The sequence below is a fragment of the Schistocerca piceifrons genome, chromosome 4, assembly GCF_021461385.2.
Source record: "Schistocerca piceifrons isolate TAMUIC-IGC-003096 chromosome 4, iqSchPice1.1, whole genome shotgun sequence".
In the NCBI taxonomy this organism is placed as follows: Eukaryota; Metazoa; Arthropoda; class Insecta; order Orthoptera; family Acrididae; genus Schistocerca; species Schistocerca piceifrons.
This window is the reverse complement of record NC_060141.1, coordinates 38,775,985-38,788,169: the sequence shown is the minus strand read 5'-3', so window position 1 is coordinate 38,788,169 and position 12,185 is coordinate 38,775,985.

Genomic DNA, 12,185 nt, shown 5'->3' with positions numbered 1-12,185 from the left:
CGCTTGTTGCAGTTGGTTACGTTCTGCATTTTACACATTGTTCTTACTTTTGTAGTGTTTTGGGGCGAAATACATGAATCTTGCAATATATATATATATATATATATATATATATATATATATATATATATATATATATATATTTCCAACTGCCGCAGGCATAACACCGGTTCCCGTCAGATCACCGAAGTTAAGCGCTGGGTTACCATCAGGACTGCCAAGGGCTGTTGGCAAGCGGGGTGCACTTAGGCATTGTGAGGCAAACTGAGGAGCTACTTGATTGAGAAGTAGGGGCTCCGGTCTCGGAAACTGACATATGGCCGGGAGAGCGGTGTGCTGGCCACATGTCCCTCCACATCCGCATCCAGTGACTCGTGAGGGGTGAGGTGACACGGCGGCCGGTCGGTACCGTCGGGCCTTCTTGTACTGTTCGGGCGGAAGTTTAGTTTTAAACAGACGAAGCCGAACTCTTTCAACCATACTAAATATAGTCCCCTGAAATCGTTGTCGGTACTTCTAGTGTCGTCTCCGTACAATGTTGTCGGTAGCTGGTGATATTCACGTCATCTATTAATGATTTAGCGCATAGTATCAGTCACTATCATTCACTTTTCGTGATTGTGTACGGAGGGAGGACTTTTCAATGAAATGAAATGTGTGGCTGGGGCCTCCCGTCGGGGGGAACAGTCGCCTGGTGCAAGTCTTTTTAGTTGACCCCACTTCAGAGACTGCGCGTCGATGAGGATGAAATGACGACAAAGACAACACATCACACCACCCAGTCTCCGCACGGAGAAAGTCTCAGGCCCGACGGGGAATGGAACCCGTGCTGACAACTCAGCTGTGGAGGGGGACTGGTTTAATGTGGCGATAAAGTGTCGGCCTCTACCAAAGATTAGCAACGATGTTTTAATGTAGAGAAATGAAGAGTTGTAGACTGTACCTAGGCTATCTATAATTCTCAAATGGAATCATTACCGTCATAAAAACATAATGGAGTGATGATGTGTAAGGTCTCCAATGGACCGTCACAAGATCGATATTAGCCATCATTCTTCGAGTATCTCCAAGTTATGCCTTATCTGAATTTCTTTTGCACATTCCGCGAGGAAAAATAAATCTGACAATATTCGTGCTGCCCTTCTTTATAATCTCCTCAATTTCCCAATATCCTCTCAGAAAATCGAGACCTATCACTTGCTTCAGCTACAAAAATTATATATGGCAGATACTCCGAGAAAGACTTCTAATTTCTAGTGAAAAGTTACTTAAAATTTCAAGAAAATGGGTTTCAGGAAGATATTTACCAAACATACTTCAGCTCCCTATGTCTAGCTCACACAGAGCCTACGAAAATACAATTAGACTAGCAGTAACTCGCACATGGACATAATGAAACGTACTCTCTGCCACACGCCACAATGGTTTACGGAGCGCAGATGCAGCACTAGAAGTAGATCGAAGGCTATTCGTCGAGTACACGTAAGCGTACACGCAGCCCAATTAATTATGACTTTTTAACGAATGCATGGAGACCTGCACATAATCGCTTGGTGCATAATTTGATGTCTGGGCCTTAATGTAAGCAAATCTAATGCAAAGATTTTTGATTTTTTCATTTTATGCTCCACGGCTTGCATATATTGTACAAAAAGATGATTTTAAATCTATCGCAGCTGCTGTTATTGTTTTAAGTAAACGTATGTAATCAGCGCAAATAGGAGAAAACTCTACCAGATTGTCCATCGATGCCACTGTCGGAAAATCGCTCAAAATAATTCCCTAAAGTGGTACGTAGGGAAATAGAGTGAATCAAGGAATAATGAGCACATAATTATAGTATTGGGGAAGACAGTTCTGACTATCTGATCAAAAGCATTCGGACACCTAAATTTAATGCGGAAGACATCATCAGATGTCACGAAAGGCTGACCGCCCGTGTAAATGGCTCTGAGCACTATGGGACTTAACTGCTGAGGTCATCAGTCCCCTAGAACTTAGGACTACTTAAACCTAACTAACCTAAGGACATCACACACATCCTTGCCCGAGGCAGGATTCGAACCTGCGACCGTAGCAGTCGCGTGGTTCCGGACTGAAGCGCCTAGAACCGCTCGGCCACCGAGGCCGGTCAGGCGACGGGACTTGGCTGTACTATTATGAAGTGACGGCTAAAACTCAAAATAAAGTTTGGGTTTTTGAAGATGGCGACACACTCGTAGCTGTCAGAAAATCCCGATCAGTAAAGAAGAAAATGATAGTTATTTTTTTTTTTTTCAAATCGAGTGGTATTGTGCAGCATGTTGTTTTGGACACACACTCCACAGCTAAGTGGTACACTGAGCACTGCCTGTCCAAAATCATCCAGTCTGTGAAATACCTGCGACCGAAGTCAAGAATGGAGATTTGGTTCCTCCATCACGACAACGCTCCAATTTACCGCGTCAAAGCATGCGCCGAATATTTGCGTGGCGCACGACTGAAACTTCTTGAGCAGATCTTGCTTCTTGTGACTTTGTACTGTTCGCACATGTGAAAACGAATCTGAAAGGAGTGCTGTTTTCAAGTGATGAGGACCTCCTGCAGGTTTGGGACAACGAGTGTGCCTTACAGAAACAATGGCTGTTTGAGAGTCGAAGGACCAGGAAATGGGTTGCAAGCCAAACAAGGGACATTTTTTAAATTTATCTGTTATATAGAAATAACATAAAATGGGCTTCTTGAAGTTTAATGAAATCAAACTTCATGATATGCCCGTCAGACCAAGTTCAAAGGCGCTCACTAGGCAGAAACTTTGCTGTAGCGATTTGCCTCGTACTTCTCCTGCACTAGGCACATACATAATGCGTTGGTAAGAAGCTGCTAAAATGTAATTCCAGGTTCGTGCAGTCCTTAGAATCCATAAAAACATTAGCTGCTTAGTTTGATTCGGACTACTCTGCCTTCTTTATGTTTTTCATCCTTCTTGATGACGATGCTGGTAGTTGGGCTCTCTCTTTTCTTTTAGGTCTTCTAACTGCGGACATCTTCGGCAACACATTCTGATTCCCACGGCCGAAATTAACTGTTATTCAATGAGTTTGTTCTGCTGGAAAAGTGATTTCTACCAGCTGACATAAAATAACAGGAGTGATAGGAGAGAAAGTGTACGCCAGCCATCATATCATTTTACACGAGTGTTCGTTTGTGATGTTTAGAAGCGAAACCAGGAAGTCCACGGAGGTGAGTGTGGGAAACAGTGTAAAAAGCGTGTTCCAGCGGCTCTGCTCGCCTGGCCTGCATTCCTTCCACGGTCTGACGATGCCAAACGGCTGGCGAGGCGAAAATCAGAGGACAGTAAAAACTAGGAAGAACCGAGGACGTGTTGGATCAGTGCTTTTATCTATGCTTCTATTACTTTTTAATCCCTATGACACTAACACAATATCTGTTGTGTCTAACGTAATTATATCTTGTGCAGACACTCAACGAAACACGGAAATAAGATTACCTATAAACTTATGAGTTTTGCTGGACGGTATCGGCGGAAGGCAAGTACGGAAACTAATCGTTCTCGGCCCACGCACCAACAGACGGGAAGGGGGATAAGTATTTAATGTCGCAGCGATGAAGAGGTCAGCAAGTGCGAAACATAAGCTCAGATAAGAGAGGACGCGAAAGCGAACTGCCCGTCCCTGTTAGAAGGACCCGTCGTAGTGTGTCGCGATACGCAATATTTCTGTTAACCTCTCTCGCAAGCCAAACAAGCTTTCGCGCCGCCCTCTTTGAACACGATCCATGTTCCCGGCTAGTGTTACCTGACTCCGGTTCTGCATATTTAAGCAGTGTGCAACATGGGCCATTAAACGCTTCGTGTTGTCTCTTTTGTAAGCAAACTACCGCTTGCCAGTATTCTCCCGAAGGCTCGCTGCTGCCACTTACGTTACGTACAAGTGAGCCCATGTTCTTGTTCCACTTGTTTCCTCTGCACATTATTACTGCCAAATATTTATATGACATGGCTGACTCTATTTGTGACACGTCAAACCAGTACTCAGAGGACAGCACGGTTTTACGTTTCGTGGAGGGCACAACATTGCATTTCTCTGCATTAAGAGAACGCACTCCGTACCGCACAAGCTCGTATGATCGTGTGGGTATCAGCAACATTTCTACATATACACCTACATCTACATCATTACTCTTTAATTCACTATCAGGTGCCTGCAAGAGAGATCACTCAACCATCTTTAAGTTTCTTCCCTACCGTTCCACTGTCGAACAGCGCGCGGCAGGAACGAACACTGAAATCTCTCCGTGTAACAGGATCGAGATTTATTGTTAGGGAGGACGCAGCATGTTATGTTGGACAGAGAGTCATCGACAGATGTAGAAGTAACTTCGGGTGTACTCCAGAGAAGTGGATCCCTTGTTGTTCACGTCGTATATTAATGACCTTGCGGACAATATTAATAGTAAACTAAGACTTTTCGCAGATGATGCAGTTATCTATAATTAAGTACTTGAACATATTCTCAGTTCTAACATAATAAATTTCTTTGAGAGGGGAAAGCTTCTGTCCACAAAACAGCACTGACTTAGAAAGCATCGCTCGTGCGAAAGTCATCTTGCCCTTTTCTCGCATGAGATCCTTCGAACCGATTGCCGTAAAGCACCTGACAAGGTGTCACACTGCCGGACTGTTAAAGAAGGTACGAGCACACGAATACATTACCAGGTATCTGAGTGTTTCGGAGCCGGCCGGTGTGGCCGTACGGTTCTAGGCACTTCAGTCTGGAACCGCGCGACCGCTACGGTCGCAGGTTCGAATCCTGCCTCGGGCATGGTTGTGTGTGATGTCCTTAGGTTAGTTAGGTTTAATTAGTTCTAAGTTCTAGGGGACTGGTAACCTCATCAGTTAAGTCCCATAGTGCTCAGAGCGATTTGAACCATTTGAAGACACCCGTTTGGTAAAACACAGTCCTACTGCGTTAAGCTGCTACATGTTCAAATGCTCAAATGTGTCTCAGTTCCTAAGGGACCAAAGTGCTGAGGTCATCGGTCCCTAGCCTTACACACTACCTGCTCTTAATCTAACTTATGCTAAGAACAACACACATATCCATGCCTGAGGGAGGACTCGAACCTCTGGCGGGAGGGACTGCTGCGTGTCCTCGGCGACCCTTCGAGGTCTTTTTTAAGGGACCGAACCCACGACGGCCGCACGAGGAGAGATCAGGACCATAGGGCGGGCGCTCGAGTATCTCCCCCTTGCGTTGACGGAACTTCTGCGTCACGACAATTGTGATTTGTGGACGTGCGTTATCATGGAGCAGCAACAACCCCTTGGCGCACCATTCCAGAACGGTGGTTTTTGACGGGCATGCTGTCCCATACAAATTCTTCATCCTCTGATGTATGTCTACCTATGTTTGTCCTTCGGGAGCCAACAAAAGAATAATAGCACGTCGATCTTGTTTGGACGTATTTGGTAATAACGCCGGCATCGTTCACGTTTTCGCATTTACCGCACGCACGTCGGAAAGACTCGAATGCCGCACGAATCCCTTGCCAACATGTCGGTGCTTTACACCAGCATCGGAGTCGCACTACGTCGCGTACACGCTGCAGCAACGCCCTCAGACGGAAATTATGATCGTCCCTTATACACTACTTGTGGTGTCACCGCCAGACACCACACTTGCTAGGTGGTAGCCTTTAAATCGGCCGCGGTCCGGTAGTATACGTCGGACCCGCGTGTCGCCACTATCAGTAATTGCTGACCAAGCGCCGCCACACGGCAGGTCTAGAGAGACGTCCTAGCACTCGCCCCAGTTGTACAGCCGACTTTGCTAGCGATGGTTCACTGACAAATTACGTTCTCATTTGCCGAGACGATAGTTAGCATAGCCTTCAGCTACGTCATTTGCTACGACCTTGCAAGGCGCCATATTCAGTTACTATAATTACTTCAAGAATGTATTCTGAACAGATAATATTGTGAATCATGTACCGTCAAGAGCGACGTTCATCATTAATGTATTAAAGTTAAGTGTCAAACTAATTATGTCCGCTTTCTGAATTCTCATTCCTTGTCATGTTCCAGACCTCACGTCAGTATAGTTCTTCCCTCTTCACGCCAGCCTGCGTCAGCTAAAACGCGTGCATTTCGGCCTCCACTCGTAACACGGTGTTGGCTCTTCTGCCAACACAAAATTGTTTCTTTAGAAAATGTCTCCTCCAGTCTTCTCCAGATCTGGCACTCAGTGACTTCTTCTGCTTCCCTCAGATGAAGAAACCATGGCGTGGTAGCCATTTCCAGATGATGACATGGTGGATTTCGAGGTGAAACGTTTCCTGAACAGACAAAATACAGACTTCTACAACCAAGGTTTAGGGCAGCCATTCACTGGCATAACTCTGTCGCACTGAGGGTGAATATGGAGAGAATGTTTAACAGCATCACCAGGTTTCATGGTCAGAGTTTGATTTTTTTGGTGGTGATGGTTAAAACTTATTGATTAACCCTCATACGTCACCGTGAGTATTATAGTGTAGCATATAAATTCCAGGCCTGAAGCGACGAGTACTGCGGTCAGAAGTTTTACACCTCCTCGAATCTGACCCTACTACTGCTGCCGTGTGGGGCGTGATCGTACATCTATGTGGGACCTCTGCTGAGACTGCAGGCCCTCTCAGCTGGGGTTGCTCGCTTTTGTCTGTACCCGGGATCTGATGGGTTGTTTTTCACCAATACGCATTAGATTGGCTGTAGTGGAGATTGTTCAAATGTGTATGAATTCCTAAGGGACCAAACTCCTGAGGTCATCGGTCCCTAGACTTAAACACTACTTAAACTAACTTAACGCTAAGGACAACATTTGCTATTTATCTTGTGATGCATGTACCGTCAGACCGATGTTTACCAAGTTAAGTATTCCAGAAGCTACTACGTACTTTTTTTTACTAGACTCAACTCCTTTAACTGTTCCAGATCTCACGCCAGCCTGCGTGAGCTTAAACGCGTGCCATTCGGCTATCTCATAGTGGCTTGGTTGTCTTGCCAAGTCACAACACTACTAGCCATTAAAATTGCTACAGCACGAAGATGACGTGCTACAGACGCGACATTTAACCGGCAGGATGAAGATGCGGTGATATGCATATGATTAGCTTTTCAGAGCATTCACACAAGGTTGACGCCGGTGGCGACACCTACAACGTGCTCACATGAGGAAAGTTTCCAACAGCGGTTGACCGGCGTTACCTGGTGAAACGTTGTTGCGATGCCTCGTGTAAGGACGAGAAATGCGTACCATCACGTTTACGACTTTGATAAAGGTCGGCTTGTAGCCTATCGCGATTGCGGTTTATCGTTTCGCGACATTGCTGCTCGCGTCGGTCGAGATCCAATGACTGTTAGCAGAATATGGAATCGGTGGATTCAGAAGCGTAATAGGGAACGCAGTGCTGGATCCCAACGGCCTCGTATCACTAGCAGTCGAGATGACAGGCATCTTATCCGCATGGCTGTAACGGATCGTGCAGCCACGTCTCGGTCCCTGAGTCAACAGATGGGGACGTTTGCAAGACAACAACCATCTGCACGAACAGTTCGACGACGTTTGGAGCAGCGTGGACTATCAGCTTGGAGACCATGGCTGCGGTTACCGTTGACGCTGCATCACAGACAGGAGCGCCTGCGATGGTGTACTCAACGACGAACCTGGGTGCACGAATGGCAAAACGTCATTTTTTCGGATGAATCCAGGTTCTGTTTACAGCATCACGATGGTCGCATCCGTGTTTGGCGACATCGCGGTGAACGCACGTAGGAAGCGTGTATTCGGCATCGCCATACTGGCGTATCAGCTGGCGTGATGGTATGGGGTGCCATTGGTTACACGTCTCGGTCACCTCTTGTTCGCATTCACGGAAATTTGAACTGTGGACGTTACATTTCAGATGTGTTACGACCCCGTGGCTCTACTCTTCATTCGATCCCTGCGAAATCCTACATTTCAGCAGGATAATGCACGACCGCTTCTTGCAGGTCCTGTACGGGCCTTTCTGGATACAGAAAATGTTCGACTGCTGCCCTGGCCAGGACATTCTCCAGATCTCTCACCAATTGAAAACGTCTGGTCAATGGTGGCCGAGCAACTGGCTCGTCACAATACGCCAGTCACTACTCTAGATGAACTGTGGTATCGTGTTGAAGCTGCACGGGCAGCTGCACCTGTACACGCCATCCAAGCTCTGTTTGACTCAATGCCCAGGCGTATCAAGGCCGTTATTACGGCCAGAGGTGGTTGTTCTGGGTACTGATTTCTCAGGATCTATGCAGCCAAATTGCGTGAAAATGTAATCACATGCCAGTTCTAGTATAATATATTTGTCCAATAAATACCCGTTTATCATCTGCATTTCTTCTTGGTGTAGCAATTTTTTTGACCAGTAGTGTATGTGTACCGTGAAGTTAGACTGTATTAGATTAGGAAGAGATTAGTATCTATTGTAGGAGTGGCGACAGTAGGGTTGGAAAAGATACAGGTGAGTGGGTTACGGGTGGCTCGGGCGGTGCCAAGTGCTTGCGCCAGTTGGGGACAGTGACAGGAGCGCCCTGGAATGGAGCGCGAGAATTAGGCCGTGGCTGGCGCCCCGGGGGATGCTGTGCAGCTCTGGCCGGCCTCCGCCCGTGGCCGCAGCCGCCTCTGCCCGCCGACGTCCTCCCGCCGTTTGTTACTGGTAGGTTTGATCATGCGAGTGTTACGGAAATGCTTCAGGAACTCGGGTGGGAGTCTCTGGAGGAAAGGAGGCGTTCTTTTCGTGAATCGCTACTGAGGAAATTTAGAGAACCAGCATTTGAGGCTGACTGCAGTACAATTTTACTGCCGCCAACTTACATTTCGCGACAAGACCACAAAGATAAGATAAGAGAGATTAGGGCTCGTACAGAGGCATATAGGCAGTCATTTTTCCCTCGTTCTGTTTGGGAGTGGAACAGGGAGAGAAGATGCTAGTTGTAGTACGAGGTACCCTCCGCCACGCACCGTATGGTGGATTGCCGAGTATGTATGTAGATGTGTAGATGTATATGTAGATGTAGGCTGTGAAAATGCGATGGAACTTTGCAAAGATGTGTTGGGCAGTGTCTTTAGTGTGCCTGTCGATCGCATCACGTCGCTCTTTTTCAGTCCTGAGCGCAAAGTCATCACGTAGAAATGCCTAAAACAACAATATGTGGATCTGGGGAGAGATTTCGCCTGAAGCTATGTAGCCCACATAATGTAAATGTCGTGCGTTTCTTTCTTCGAGACAATCTTCGGCCGCATTCTGCAGGGGCAATGAAAACGCTTCTGCAGCGTTCTGGATCACCCACAATACAGTCCTTCATTCGCTACCTTCGTTGTTCATCTCTGCTCACACGAACCATTGGCTACGAAGACAGCATTTTGGCACAAACAACGAAAAGCAGACCAGTAGAGAATTGGCGGAAAGGACAGGCGGCTGCTTTCTGTTACGAGTGTACTGGAAAGTTTGTACGACGGCACGACAAATATCTAACGACTATTTAGAGAGGTAGGTAGAGGGCGTGGCTAACTGTTGCGAATACCAAATGTTTGATTTTCACTGTGGTTTTCATTTCACGAGCGATCGGACTTTGTATTGTATTGTATGTTAACCGGGGACCTAGAAACGACGGAGAGGCTCCGACGCAGGATTCGAACCTGCGACCGTAGTGGTCGCGCGGTTCCAGACTGAAGCGCCTACAACCGCTCGGCCACTCCGGCCGGCCCAAAGTTCTCCAAGACATCAAACACTCTCCTGCTTCGATGGTGTCGAGCTCCGTCTTGCATGAACCACATCTTGTCGAAATCAGCGTCACTTTGGATGATGGGGATGAAACCATCTTCCAAAACCTTCACGTACCATTCGGTAGTCACCGTGCCATCAAGGAATATCGCACCGATTATTCCGTGACTGCACGTTGCACACCACACAGTCACTCGTTGTGGGTGAAGAGACTTTTCGATCGCGAAATGCGGATTCTCAGTCCCCCTATTGCGCCAATTTTGCTTATTGACAAGGCCATCCAAGTAAAAGTGGGCTTCGTCGCTAAACCAAACCACATTCACATCAAAGTCTGATCGATTTCCTGGGACTAGTTTGAAACACGGCGCGTGTTTTCAGGAGTTTTTACTCTTTTTGGACGACCGACATTGCCAACACTACCCGTTCTCTCAAACTTGCGAATCAAATTCTTGATTTTTATCCCACTTGAACCGATTGTCTTCAGCTTGAACTCGATCGCAAACTTCCTTTGAGCAGCAGTTGGGCCGTCGCTGCTCGCATAGTAGGCTTTCACAAGCGCTATACGCTCAGGCACGCTGTACCGTAACATTTTCACGTGCAAATGGCCCTCAAGAAGTCGCGTGCGCATGCGCATACTAGTTTCCATCATGCCCCGGCCCAACTGTGCAGTTTGAACGTCCTAACACAAACTTTCTGAAATTATTACTATTTTACTTCACACAGAGTTATAACTATTTTATTTCATACAGTTCAATAATTGTCCCCTGTATCGGTCTCAACTAACTTTTGCTATAACTTTAGTGGTTCGCAACTCTTGCCGGAAAAGAGGTGCTCTTAATGGGACGTTGCCTGTTTCATGACTGAAGGAGATGTGACGAGCTGTGAATGATGTTGTCACTGAACAACAATGCGTTGGAGATCCAGATAGCACTAGCGTTCTTCGTTAACGCGCTTTCAGCTGTCAACAGATACTTGATGTATCTCCGTCATTCAAACTCGTCGTTATACGACTGAGCTCCGGAAAGTGATCGAGTCAGGATCCTTCACAAGGAGTGATTATTGTGCCTTTAAGTATGACTATGCAATGGAGGCGATTTAGATTGATGAGCGTAATCTTCGTGTTGTTACTGGTGGAACGAGGCTATGAAATTAGCAACTATTCCTTTCGAAAACCATAAAGACGGTTGCCGATGGATGGAACGGTAATGTGACACGTTACTTCAGGAAACACTGCGATTAGGTCTAGCACATAACTCACTGGGTAAGTGAACAGTACCGTGATCGGCAACGGCACGCCACCACCGCACCTTACCTTGCAGCCCACTTTCCGGGAATGGAAATTCCTTCCGCGACCGGAATTCGAACCTGCTACCCCCTCTTAGAGAGCCACAGCACTGGCGTGCGCCAGTGACGTTGGTGGTTACGGAGGCCGGTGCACTGCTGTGTTCGAACAAACCCAGCTATGATGGTGGCCTCACCGAAGTCGACATCCAGCAGTGTTGAAGAAAAACAGATACTGACATCGAAGAAATGCTTTATTAGTGACACAACATCAAGGGAAACAGTGGCGTGCCTCATATTCGAGAGGACAGCCGACCAAATTCCACCCGATTAACAAGATTTAGTTTTCTGGAATTACTTAATCGATTAGTGTGACTGCCAGGATGATTCCTTTGTGCTCCATCTATAATGAGCTTGCCAGCAAATTGGTGTTAAACCTTTTTTTCTTCCAGTGACACAATCTGAATCACGCAGATCATTAAGAGATTTGCAGCCTAAGACGACGCGATTCACGATTCACTCCATTGTAATCCATGAAGGACCTGAAACTTCCTCACAGATTAAAACTGTGTGCCGGACCGAGACTCGAACTCGGGACCTTTGCCTATCGCGGGCAAGTGTTCTACCAACTGAGCCACCCACGCACGACTCACGACCCGTCCTCACAGCTTCAATTCTGCCTACCTTCCAAACTTAACAGAAGCTCTCCTGCGCTGAAGAGCACTTGCCCGCGAAAGGCAAAGGTCCCGAATTCGAGTCTCGGTCCAACGCACAGTTTTAATCTGTCAGGATGTTTCGTATCAGCGCACACTCCGCTGCAGAGTGAAAATCTCATTCCGGAAACTTCAAGGACCTTCCTCAACCTCCGTCACTGACGCGGGCGGAACATTGTCACGTGAAAGTCCCTGTGTAGTGGTCAGAGTCGCACCACGATTGTGACAAGAGTGTTCCAATATATTTCTGCATTGTGTTGTCCCTTACAGTGGCACGACAACCGCAGTTTGCTGTTCCAAATTGTAATTCTTTTTTCATCCAGGTGAATCCTGAAAAAGTCTTCACTAAACGAAACATAGTCTCGTTCTCCACAGCCATACTGATTACAGATATAT